The sequence below is a fragment of the Peromyscus maniculatus genome, chromosome X, assembly GCF_049852395.1.
Source record: "Peromyscus maniculatus bairdii isolate BWxNUB_F1_BW_parent chromosome X, HU_Pman_BW_mat_3.1, whole genome shotgun sequence".
Lineage (NCBI taxonomy): Eukaryota > Metazoa > Chordata > Mammalia > Rodentia > Cricetidae > Peromyscus > Peromyscus maniculatus.
The window spans coordinates 73,573,990-73,586,376 of NC_134875.1; the positions used below are offsets into that span (position 1 = coordinate 73,573,990).

Below are 12,387 nucleotides of genomic sequence, written 5' to 3' on the forward strand. Positions count from 1 at the left end.
CTGCTATGAACATAGTTGAGCATGTGTCCCTGTGGTATGATTGAGCATTCCTTAACTATATGTTGGGTCTTGAAGTAGATTGATTCCCAATTTTCTGAGAAGTCACCATACTAATTTCCAAAGTGGATGTACAAGTTTGCATTCCCACCAACAGTAGAGGAGTGCTCCCCTTACTCCACATGCTCTCCAACATAAGCTGTTATCAGTGTTTTTGATCTTAGCCATTCTGACAGGTGTAATATGGTATCTCAGAGATGTTTTGATTTTCATTTCCCTGATGTCTAAGGATGTTGAGCAATTTCTTAAATGTCTTTCAGCCATTTCAGATTCTTCTGTTGAGAAATGTAGTGTGAATCTTTAAAGCTCTTATTAATAAAAACAAACCCGGAGCCAGGTATTGGGATAAACGCTGAAAAATCAGAGAAACAGAATAAGCCACATCCAACCTCACCTTGCCAATTCCTCAGCTGATATTGTTTCTTCAGACTGAAAGCCTCTGGATTCTCATCTGAATGATTCTCAGCTGAACTGCTGCTAAAAGCAAAAAGCTTAAAAAGGCTCTAGTTCCTGGTCCTCATGTCTTATATACCTTTCTGCTTCCTGCCATCACTTCCTGGGATTAAAGGCATGTGTCACCATGCCGGGCTGTTTCCAGTGTGGCTTTGAATGCACAGAGATCTGTCCGGAATGCTAGGATTAAAGGCGTGTGCTACCACTACATAATCTCTATATTTAATATTGTGGCTGTTCTGTTCTCTGACCCCCCAGATAAATTTGTTGGGGTATGCAAAATATCACCCACAGAAAACTATCTGTTTAGCTGTGTACCCTATTTTTTAATTTGATTGTTCAATATTTTGATATCTAGTTTCTTGATATTTTTATATATTTTGGATATTAGCCCTCTGTCAGATGTGGGGTTGCTGAAGATCTTTTCCCATTCTGTAGGCTGTTGTTTTGTCTTATTGACTGTGTCTTTTGCCTTACAAAAGCTTCTCAGTTTCAGGAGATCCCACTTATTAATTGTTGCTCTCAATGTCTGTGCTACTAGTGTTATATTTAGGAAGTGATCTCCTGTGCCAGTGCATTCAAGTCTACTTTCTACTTTCTCTTCTATCAAGTTCAGTGTAACTGGATTTATGTTGAGGCCTTTGATCCACTTGGACTTGAGTTTTGTGATGGAGATAGATATTGATTTATTTGTAACTTTCTACATGCTGATATCCAGTTATGCCAGCACCATTTATTAAAGATGCTTTCTTTTTTCCACTGTACAGTTTTGGCTTCTTTGTCCAAAAATAAGGTGTTCAGAGGTGTGTGGATTAATGTTAGAGTCTTCAGTTCAATTCCATTGGTCCACATGTTGGTTTTTTTATGCCAATACCAAGATGTTTTTATTACTATAGCTCTATAGTAGAGCTTGAGGTCAAGGATGGTGATTCCTCCAGAGGTTGCTTTCTTGTACAGAATTGTTTTAGCTATCCTGGGTTTTTTTCTTTTTCCATATGAAGTTGAGTATTGTTCTTCCAGGTCTGTGAAGAATTGTGTTGGGATTTTGATGAATATTGCATTGAATATGTAGATTGCTTTTGGTAAGATTGCCATTTTTACTATGTTAATTCTACCTATCCATGAGCATGGGAGATCTTTCCATTTTCTGATATCGTCTTCAATTTCTTTCTTCAGAGACTTAAAGTTCTTGTTGTACAGGTCTGTCACTTGCTTAGTTAGTATTAACCCAAGGTATTTTATATTATTTGTGGCTATTGTAAAGGGTGATGTTTCTTTGATTTCTTTTTCAGACCGTTTATCATTTATATATAGAAAAGCTACTGATTTTTTTTTTTTAGTTAATCTTGTATCCTGCCACACTACTGAAGTTGTTTATCAGCTATAGGAGTTCCCTGGTAGAGTTTTTGGGATCACTTATGTATACTCTCATATCATCTGCAAATAGGGAAAGTTTGACTTCTTCCTTTCCAGTTTGCATCTCCTTGATCTCCTTTTGTTGTCTTATTGTTCTAGCTACAACTTTGAGTACTATATTGAATAGATATGGGGAGAGGGGAAAGCCTTGTCTTGTTACTGATTTTAGTGGAATCACTTTGAGTTTCTTTCCATTTAATTTGATGTTGGCTGTTGGCTTGCTATAAATTGCCTTTATTATGTTAAGGGATGTTCCTTGTATTCCTGATCTCTCCAAGACCTTTATCATGAAGGGGTGTTGGATTTTTTTCAAAGCTTTTTCAGCATCTAATGAGATGATCACGTGGCTTTTTTTTTCCTTTCCGTTTGTTTATATGGTATATTACATTGACAGATGTAAAGGATTACAAATTAATATGCAAATTCATTTGGAAGTACTCCTGGTTATTACCACTAATTGATAAGTGATATCCAAGTTCTTTAAGTTACAGATAGATCTTTACAATTAGTTTTTTAAAAGGTGCATTTATACAAAGCAGTGAACATTTTTAGATAGGATAAATTATATAAAAAGTACAATCTATGTATAATGGCCTTTGAGATTCAAATTATAAGTGATATTTGACTTAATTTGCAAAATCTATTTTTGTAGTGAATATTTTTATAATTAATAACTTCTTTTGAGGGTTTAGAATTCACTAACATTTTATCTGGTAGATGCGTTTTCATATACATTTGACTTACTAAAATTAAACCATTATTCTTAAATTTTCTTTGGCAGAGGAATATCTTTTTTGAAAATGTTGCTTATATATGAACCACAATGTAAGGTTTGAAATTCACAGAAATATCACCCTTTTGGTTAAAAGAATTTAGTTACAAAGTAATTATGTGGGGATTTAGGAGTTTCTAGTGTCTTCATCCCTTTTTTAGATATGAGCCTAACACTTGGCGGAACTCCAAAAATACTTTGGTTTTTAATGCAAAGTTGGAATAGTAGTATGTTTTTATGCTTCCATTTCTTGTAGAGCTAGGAACTTCACCAACTTGTGATGTTGAGAACATTGAAATTTAGTAGTTTGTCAAAGTAGGACAAATTCTAAAATAGTAGTTTCTTTTCTTATGCATTCCCCGCTGCCTTAGATTTACTTAACTTTTGATCACCTTTAATAAAATGCTTTGACTTTCAGCTCTCAGATTGTCCAGCATTGGATAATGGATTTTATTTACTACATAAAACCTCTTTTTACTTAATATACGAGATAGCTACTGAATAAATCAGTTGCTATGCTCAATTTTCATGCTGTTCTCATCACAGTCTGCAATAAAAGAAGTTGCCATATTCTATCTTGTCTCTGTACTGTAATTAATTATCCTGTCACTTCTTAGTTTAATCTTTAGGCGTGTAACTTTTTCTAAAAGTTGTCATCTTAAGTTTTATCAATTTTCACAGTGAAAGCAAATACAGACATGTGAACCTGTGGAAAAAGATACAAACACATTATATATCATAACTTTTAATTTTTAAAAGATTTATTTTTTAATCCTTGTTCATGTGTATGGATGTGAGGGTATATGCCACATATGTGTGGGTTCTTTTGGAACAGGGTGTTGGATTCTTTGGGGCTAAAATTTCAAACTCTTCAACATAGCATTGGAAACCTGGTTTTTCTGCAAGAGCAGTGTGCTGGTTGGTTTTCATCAGCTTGGCAAAAGCCAGAGTCACCTAGGGAAAAGTTGCAACATTAAGAAATTGACTGCAGGTTGGCTTATGGGCATGTCTATGGGGCATTTTCTTAATTGTAAATCGATGTAGAAGGACCAAGCTCATTATGGCCAGTGCAGTCCTTATGCAGGTGGCCTAGAGCTAGTTAAGAAGGGTAGCTGAGGTAGCCAGAAGAAATAATCCAGTAATAACTTATAATAACATAATTCTGTTCCTTCCAGGTTTCTACTTCAGTTCCTACCTCCAGGTACCTGCCTTGAGTTCTTATATTGGTTTCCTGCCATGGTGAACTGTAACCTCTAAGCCAAATAAGTACTTTCCAAGTTACCATTCGCCAATGATTTATCATACAAACAGAAATCAAAATAGGACAAGCAGCAAACATTAACTGCTGAGCCATCTTTCTAGCCCTGACTTTTTGTTTTTAATGTTAATTGTAATGGTATGGCCAAAGAGTTTCCATCATATTATAAGGCAATGTAGGTACAAGTTTTGAGTTTTTCTTTTGACCTACATGCAGTTTAACAAAACTTTAGGTTTGATCTATACCTTATGTTTGACTTTTTTGAGATTATTAAATACTTTTCACATAAGTTAGTTTATCTTCTAACTCTATTATGAAAGATAAGGTAAATGGACTTACACCTCTTTTACAGGTGAGCAATTTGTGTGATATTAAATGTCTTGCCTAGGATCTCCCAAGTAATGACATGAGGGACAAGAACATAGATTATTTCCCCACTATTGTTACCTACTTAGGAAAAGTCTTGCTGATCATTAATGATTATCAATTGCTATTTAAATTAAATTTCATTGAAGTTATCATTACATTTTGACAATAAATTTGATGGCATTTTGAAAATAGATTCTTTTTTGGCGGGGGGTGTTTGAGGCAGGGTTTCTCTGTGTAGCTTTGGAGCCTGTCCTGGAACTCTCTCTGTAGCCCAGGCTGGCTTCGAACTCACAGAGATCAACCTGGCTCTGCCTCCCGAATGCTGGGATTAAAGGCATGCGGCTCCACTGCCTGGCTGAAAATAGATTCTTTTCTCATACAATACACCCGGACCACAGATTTCCCTTCCCTCTCTTTCTGCCAGCTCCCCTGCTCCACTTCCTCTCTCTCCCAGATCCACCTCTACCCCCAAACCCCTACCCCTATCTCCCATCAAAAAGGAGCAGGCCTTGTAGAGATAACAACCAAACATGACAAAACACAATAAAGTGAGACTAGACAAAACCCTCCCACCAAAACTGGACAAGACAGCGCAGTCAGAGGAAAGGAGTCACAGACACACCTGCTCCCACAGTTAGGAGTCCCACAAAACACCAAGCTAACAACCACAACATATACCCAGAGGACCCTGTACATGCCATTACAGGCCCTGTCCTCACCTCTTCAGTCTCTGTGAGCCCATATGAGCCCAGCTTGGTTGATTCAGTGGGCCATCTTTTCCTGCTTTTCTTTATCCCCTCTGACTCCTGCAATCTTTCTGCCCTCTCTTCCACGGAATTCTCCAAGCTCCGAAGGGAGGGACCTGTTGGAGACCTCCAATTTAGACTCTCTGCATGTCTGGCTATGAGTCTCTGCATCTTCTCACATCTGCAGAAGGAAGCTTGTCTGATGACGACTGGACAAGGCACTGATCTATGTGTATAGCAGAATATCATTAGGAATTATAATCATTCCATTGATCTAAATATACATATGTATGTTTGTATGTATGTGTGTATGTATGTAGTATGTATATATAGCAGTCATGTTTGGTTATACCCTAGGTCTTTGGGCCATCCCATCTTTGGTTGGTTCCTGGCCATCCAAGCATTATCAGGCATGGGCTCCCTCTCATGGAGTGGGCCTCAAGTTAAATTAGACATTGGTTGGCCACACCCACAAGTTCTGCACCACCATTGCCCCAGCACATCTTGCAGGAGGGACAGATTGTTGGTTGAGAGTTTTGGGGTTGGGTTGATGTCCAGGTTTCTCTTCCAGTAGCTTACAGAGTATCTTCCTACACCAAAGAGACTAGACCATAGGGATGAAGGCTCCATGCAGGTACCAGCTCGACCTCTGCACATTCAATGAACTGTGTGAATGTTGTCCTCAGCCATGGGGGCCCTGCTGTTAGTATGCAGTGGACAACTTTCTGTCCTAGCATGAGCCTGGGTTGTTTGGGGATCTTCATGGGGGGCCTACTCAGCCTACAAGGCAACTGAATGCAACCTAATCCTGCCATTGAAAACCTTGATTAGGTACAAGAGATGGCCACTTGAGATTCTGTAGCCCCCATTACTAGGAGTCCTCACTAGGCTCACTTCATAGATTATTGGAAGTTTCTATTATACTAGGTTTCCACACTTCTTTCAAATACTCCCCAGTTCTAGCTGTCTCTCCCTGCACTCTCTTTTCTCCATCCCATATCCTCCTTCACCTGATCCCTTCCACTCCCATGCCAGCCTGTCCCAGTCTACGTGCAAAATCTGTTCTATTTCCCGTTCCCATGGAGATCATTGAATCTCCCCAGACCACTTCTCTTTGCCTAACTTCTCTGGGTCTACAGATTATATCTTGGTTATCATTTACTTAACTGCTGATAGCCACTTATAAGTGAATACATACCATATTTAGCTTTCTAGGTCTTGGTTGCCTCACTCAGGATGATTTTTTGTGGTTCCATCCATTTGCCTGCATATTTCATGATGTCATTGTTTTTTAACATCCATTGTGTAAGTGCACCCACATTTTGTTTGTCCATTCTTTGGTAGAGGGGCATCTAGATTGTTTCCAGTTTCTGGCTACTATGAATAAAGCTACTATGAACCTAGTTGAACAAGTGTCCTTGTGATAGGATGGAGAGTCCTTAGGGTATATGACCAAGATTGGTCTAGCTGGGTCTTGAGGAAGATTGATTCCCAATTTTCTAAAGAACCGTCATACTGATTTCCAAAGTGACTGTACAAGTTTGCACTCCCACCAACAATGGAGGAGTGTTCCTTTTGCTCCACGTCCTCTCCAGCATGAGCTGTCCCTTATGTTATTGGTCTTAGCCATTCTGACAGGTGTAAAATAGAATTTCAAAGTAGTTTTGACTTTCATTTCCATGATGTCTAAGGATGTTGATCATGTGTTTCTCAGCCATTTGGGATTCTTCTTTTGAGATTTCTCTGATTAGATTTGTACCCCATTTTTTTATTTTATAATTTAATTTAATTTTACATATCAACCATGGATTCCCCTGTCCTCCCTCATCTTGCCCCCCTTTCCCCCCAGCCCACCCCTCATTCCCATCTCCTCCAGGGCAAGGACTCCCCTGGGGATTCGCTCAGCCTGGTAGATTCAGTTGAGGCAGGTCCAGTCCCCTCCTCCCTTCACCCAGGTTGAGCAAAGTGTCCCTGCATAGGCCCCAGGTTCCAAACAGCCAGCTCATGTATGCACTAAGGACAGGTCCCAGTCCCACTGCCTGGGAGCCTAAACTGAATTATTTGGGCTTTTTTTTTTTGATATCTGGTTTCTTGAGTTCTTTATATATTTTAGACATTAGCCATCTATCAGATGTGGAATTGGTTAATTTTTTTCCATTCTGTAGGCTTCTACTTTGTCCAATTGATGGTGTCCTTTGCCATGCAAAAGCTTTTTGATTTCTTAAGGTCCCATTAATTAATTGTTGATCTTAGTGCCTGTGCTAATGGTATTATATTTAGAGAATCGTCTCCTCTGCCAATGTGTTCAAGGCTGTTCTCCGCTTTCTCTTCTATCTGGTTCAGTGTGTCTGGGTTTATGTCAAAGTCTTTGATCCACTTGGATCCACTTGTGCAAGGTGATAAATATGTTTCTATTTGCATTCTTCTACACGAAGACACCCAGTTTGACCAGTACCGTTGTTAAAGATGCTTTCTTCTCTTTACTGAAAATCAGGTGTTCCTGTGCATTTGGACTTACATCTGGTTCTTCAATTCCATTACATTGATCAGTGTGTCTGTCTTTTATGCCAATTCCATATGGTTTTTATGACTAAAGCTCTGTAGGACAACTTGAAATCAGAGATGGTGATACCCCAGCAGTTCTATGGTTCAGGATTGTTTTAGCTATCCTGTTTTGTTTGTTTCTTTTTCCATATGAAGTTGAGAATTGTCCTTTCAAGGTCTGTAAACAATATGTTGGAATTTTGATGGGGGTTGTGTTGAATCTATAGGTCTATTTAAATTGTTTATCTGATCTTGATTTAACTTTGATAAATGGTATCTATCAAAATTATCCATTTCTTTTAGATTTTTCAATTTCGTGTAGTATAGATTTAATATATGTCTTTAGGATTCTCTAGATTTCCTCCTCTGTTGTTGTGCCACCCTTTTTCTTTCTGATTTTGTTCATTTGGATATTCTCTCTTTGCTTTTTAGTTTGGACAAGTGTTTGTCTAGCTTGCTGATTTTTCTCAAAGAACCAATTCTTTCTTTCATTAATTCTTTGTATTCTCTTTGTTTCTATTTTATTGATTTCAGTTTGATTGTTCTTGCTGTCTAATCTTGTATATAATTATTTCTTTTTGTTTTATAGCTTCCAGGTGTGCTATTAAGTTGCTAGTATGAGATCTCTCCAGTTTTTTTTTTTTATATAGGCACTTAGTACTGTGAACTTTCCTTTTAGCACCAATTTCATTGTGTCCCCTATGTTTGGGTATGCTGTGTATTCATTTTCATTGAATTATAGAAAGTCTCTTATTTCTGTTTAGTTTGGTCTTGACCAATTTTCCACTCAGTAGAGAGTTGTTCAGTTTCTATGACTGTAAATTTTCTGTTTCTGTTTTTGTTGAAATCCAGCTTTATTCTGTGGTGGTCTGATGCAGGGAGCCTTTTCAATTTTTTGTATCTGTTGAGGCTTGCTTTGTGTCCAAGTATATGGTCAATTTTGGAGAAAGTTCCCTGAGGTACTGAGAAGAAGGTATTTTCTTTTGTGTTTAGGTGAAATGTTCTATAAATATCTGCTAGGTACATTTGGCTTATAATGTCTATAAGTGTCAGTATTTCTCTATTTAGGTTTTGTCTGAATGACCTGTCTGTGGTAATATTGTGTCCCCCAATATGTTGTGCACCCTAATAAACTTATCTGGGGTCAGAGAACAGAACAGCCACTAGACAGACATAGAGGCCAGAAAATGGTGGCACACACACCTTTAATCCTAGCATTCTGGAGGCAGAGATCCATTTGGATCTCTGTGAGTTCAAAACCACACTGGAAACAGTCAGGCATGGTGGCATACACCTTTAATCCCAGGACTTGAGATCTTATGTCTATTTTGGGAAAGACACACACCTTTAATCCCAGGAAGTGATGGCAGGAAGGAGAAAAGTATCTAAGGTGTGAGGACAAGGAACTAGAGGCCCTTTAAGCTTTTAGGTTTTTGAGCAGCAGTTCAGCTCAGATCCATTCGGACTCAGAAGCTTTCAGTTTGAGGAAACAAAATCAGCTGAGGAATTGGCGAAATGAGGTTGGCTGTGACTTGTTTTGTTTCTCTCATCTTCCAGAGTTCACCCCGAATCTGGCTCCAGAGTTTGTTTTTATTAATAAGACCTTTTAAGATTCGTGCTACACCTGTCTTCCTCCGCGAGCACACCCTCCTTCCTTTGTTTTTGATGGTGTGAGATTATTTCCTTATTTCCTATGTTTTCATGGGTGTACTTAACCTCCTTGGGTTGGAGTTTTCCTCTTAACACTTTTTGTAGCTGGATTTATAGATAGACATTGTTTAAATTTGTTTTTTTTTTAAATCATGGAATATCTTATTTTCCCCAATTTATGATAATTGAAAGTTTTGCTTGGTATAGGTGTCAGGCTAAGCATTTGTGGTCTCTTAGGATGCATGCAGCACATCTATCTTGGTTCTGTATGTGTAGTGTTTTGATTATTATGCGTTTAGGGGACCTTCTTTTCTGTTCCAGTCTATTTCGTGTTCTGTAAGCTTCTTGTACCACTGAAGGTACCTCCTTCTTTAGGTTAGGAAAATTTTCTTCTATGGTTTTGTTGAAAATATTTTCTGGGCCTTCTCCTTCCTCTGTTTCTGTCAGTTTTAGGTTTGGTCTTCTCATGGATTTCCAGATTTCCTGGATGCTTGTGTCAGGAATTTTTTAGATTTAGAATTTATCTTTGACCAATGTGTCTGTTTCTTCTATCTTGCCTTCAATGCCTGAGATTCTCTGGTCCATCTCTTGTATTCTGTTGGTGAAGCTTGTCTCTATAGTTTCTGTTAGAATTCCTAAATATTTCATTTCTAGAATTCCTTCACTGTGTGTTTTCTTCTATTTTCATTTTAAAGTCTTGACAAGTTTTATCCCTTTCTTCTACTGCTTGTTTTTATTGTCTTTCTTTAAGGGATTTATTCTATTTCTTCCAATTGTGTTTTCCTGGATTTCTTTCATGGATTTAATCATTTCCTCTTTGAGGACTTCTGTCAGCTTCATATAGTTGGTTTTATGGTCTTTTTCTTATGCTTCTGTTTTGTTGGAATATTCTTGGCCTACTGTGGTATGATACCTGGGCTCTAGTGGATACATATTGTCCTGGCTTTTATTGATTGTATTCTTTTGCTGGCTGGCATCTAGGTATCTGTGTTTGAGGTGATTATAGGTCTAGGTACTGATTTCTGGGTTTGTCTTGGTAGGTGAGTGTTTTATTCCTTGGTTTCTGTTTCCTATCTGGATAGTCAGAGTGTGGTGGCTGTGTATTGCCTGCTTTACTGTCCTGCTTGGCTGGTGTGCCCACAGGGAATGCCTGCTGGTGTTGGAGGCTGGAATGCAGTCGCAGTCGGGGGGGGGGGGGGGGAGGGAGGTCAACAGGGGTTGTCTGTGGTATCCATGAAATACATGGGGGGGAGGGGAGACCACAGCTTGTGGTCTGTTGCAGTGCTAGTGAGTAGAGGGGGGGGATTGGTTCTAGGGGAACATAGAGAGTAGAGAAGTTCTGTAGGGGCATGACCTGAAGCTGAGTAGCAGGTCTCCACTTGAGTTGGGGCCTGGCATATAGTGTCAGCTTGGAGGGAGGGAGTTTAAGAGGGGATAGATGGTGGGATCCACAGGAGATGTGGGCATGGCAGAAGGAAGACCAAACCTAATGTTCTGTTGTAGTTCTAGGTATGAGCCTGAGAGATTGGTCTTGGGGTAGCAGAGAGATTGGAGAAGGTCCATCGGCACCCTACTTGGTTTTCTGGCAGACATGGCCTCTGGTTGGGCAAGTAGAGTCCACCTGAGTTGGGTGCTAGGATACGGTGATGAGTGGGAGGAGGGAGAGCAGGAGGGCATGGTCTCTGGTGCATACAGGAGATGTGGGTAGGGTGGAGTGGAGACTGCAGCTGGTGCTCTGTTGCAGCACTAGGGAGGACCCAGAGGAATTGGTCTAGGGAAATAGAAAGTGTGGATATGGTTTGTGGAGATGCTACCTGGTTGTCTGGCATGCTGGTGTTTAATTTCTTAACCTGTGACTATCCTTCTATTCTTTCATTTCCATTCCACCCAGAATTTCAAATTTATAATACCTTGGCTTCCCTTGGCTTAACTTTTTCTGCTTTCTACATGTAAGCGTTTTTATATTAAAATATGATTACATGTCTATTGTTTTCCTTGTTCAGCTCATGTTTAGGAAGTTATGTTGGTGAGAATTTAATGGTGTAGCTTCTGACATGAATTTGAAAGAGCAAGGTGGGTATATGGGAGGATTTGAAGGGAGTAAACAGAAGGAAAATTATGTAATAATATTATAATTTCAAAAAGAGAAGGAAAAAAACTTTGCCTATATATGTTATTTTCATCTGGAGTTTATTAGACATAAACTAACTGTAATAGACTTTTAAGTAATATTTTTATTCTTTGATAATTTCATACGATGTATTTTGATCATGTTCACTCCCTTCAACTCTTCCCATATCCACCCTCTCTACACTTAACTCCCTACTAACCTAAATTTGAGTTTTCTCCTATTTTTTTTTCATATCAAGTCCAATTTGTGTTGCCTAATTACTCTTGGAAGTGGGGTCTTCTATGAAGATATTTTAAGGAATATACACTTGGTATTAAAGCCTTCCCTTAGGGAAAATCAAAAGATAAAGTATATCTAGGTTGAGAGTAATTTGTCCTAGATATTTACATGTCAGTTATGTTTCTGTGGTAAAACATCATGACCAAGTTTATTTGGGCTTGTTGTCCCAGAGGGATGGATAAGAGTCTGTCACTGTGGGTAAGCATGGCAGTAAGCAGTAGACATGTTGGTTAGAGCAGGCTACTGAGAGCTCACATCTTGAACCACAGGCCTTAAGATCTCAAACCCCACCCTCAATGACATAATTCCTCCAGCAAGACCACATCTCCTAAACTGCCCACACTGCACTACCAACCATGGACCAAGTATTCAAATTCCTGAGACTAAGCAGGGATAATTTCTCATTTAAATCACCACCTTTTATTCTTTTGCAACACTGTTTTAAAAACCAAAGCCCAGAGAGTCTTTTCTGAGATTCAAGCAGTCTCATAAGTAACCACCTGTAAAATCTGAAAACAAATTACACACTTCTAACATGTAGTAGCACTGAATGCACATTCACATCCCAAAAGGGAGGAATGGGGCATAGTGAGGAAATACTGGACCAAAACATGGCTCTGACATCTCCAACATCTTTGGTTCTTCACTGCAATCCAGGTTTCACACAAAGGCCTCTTAGGGTCTCTTGCCCTCTTAGGTTCATTACCACTGT

General features: G+C 38.9%; 1 protein-coding gene across 1 annotated transcript in view; it reads left to right on the top strand.

Moving 5' to 3' along the window:
• The window catches only part of Chm (CHM Rab escort protein), a 160,514-nt gene that overhangs the window by 66,226 nt on the left and 81,901 nt on the right, over positions 1–12,387 (top strand). The window lies entirely within an intron of this gene.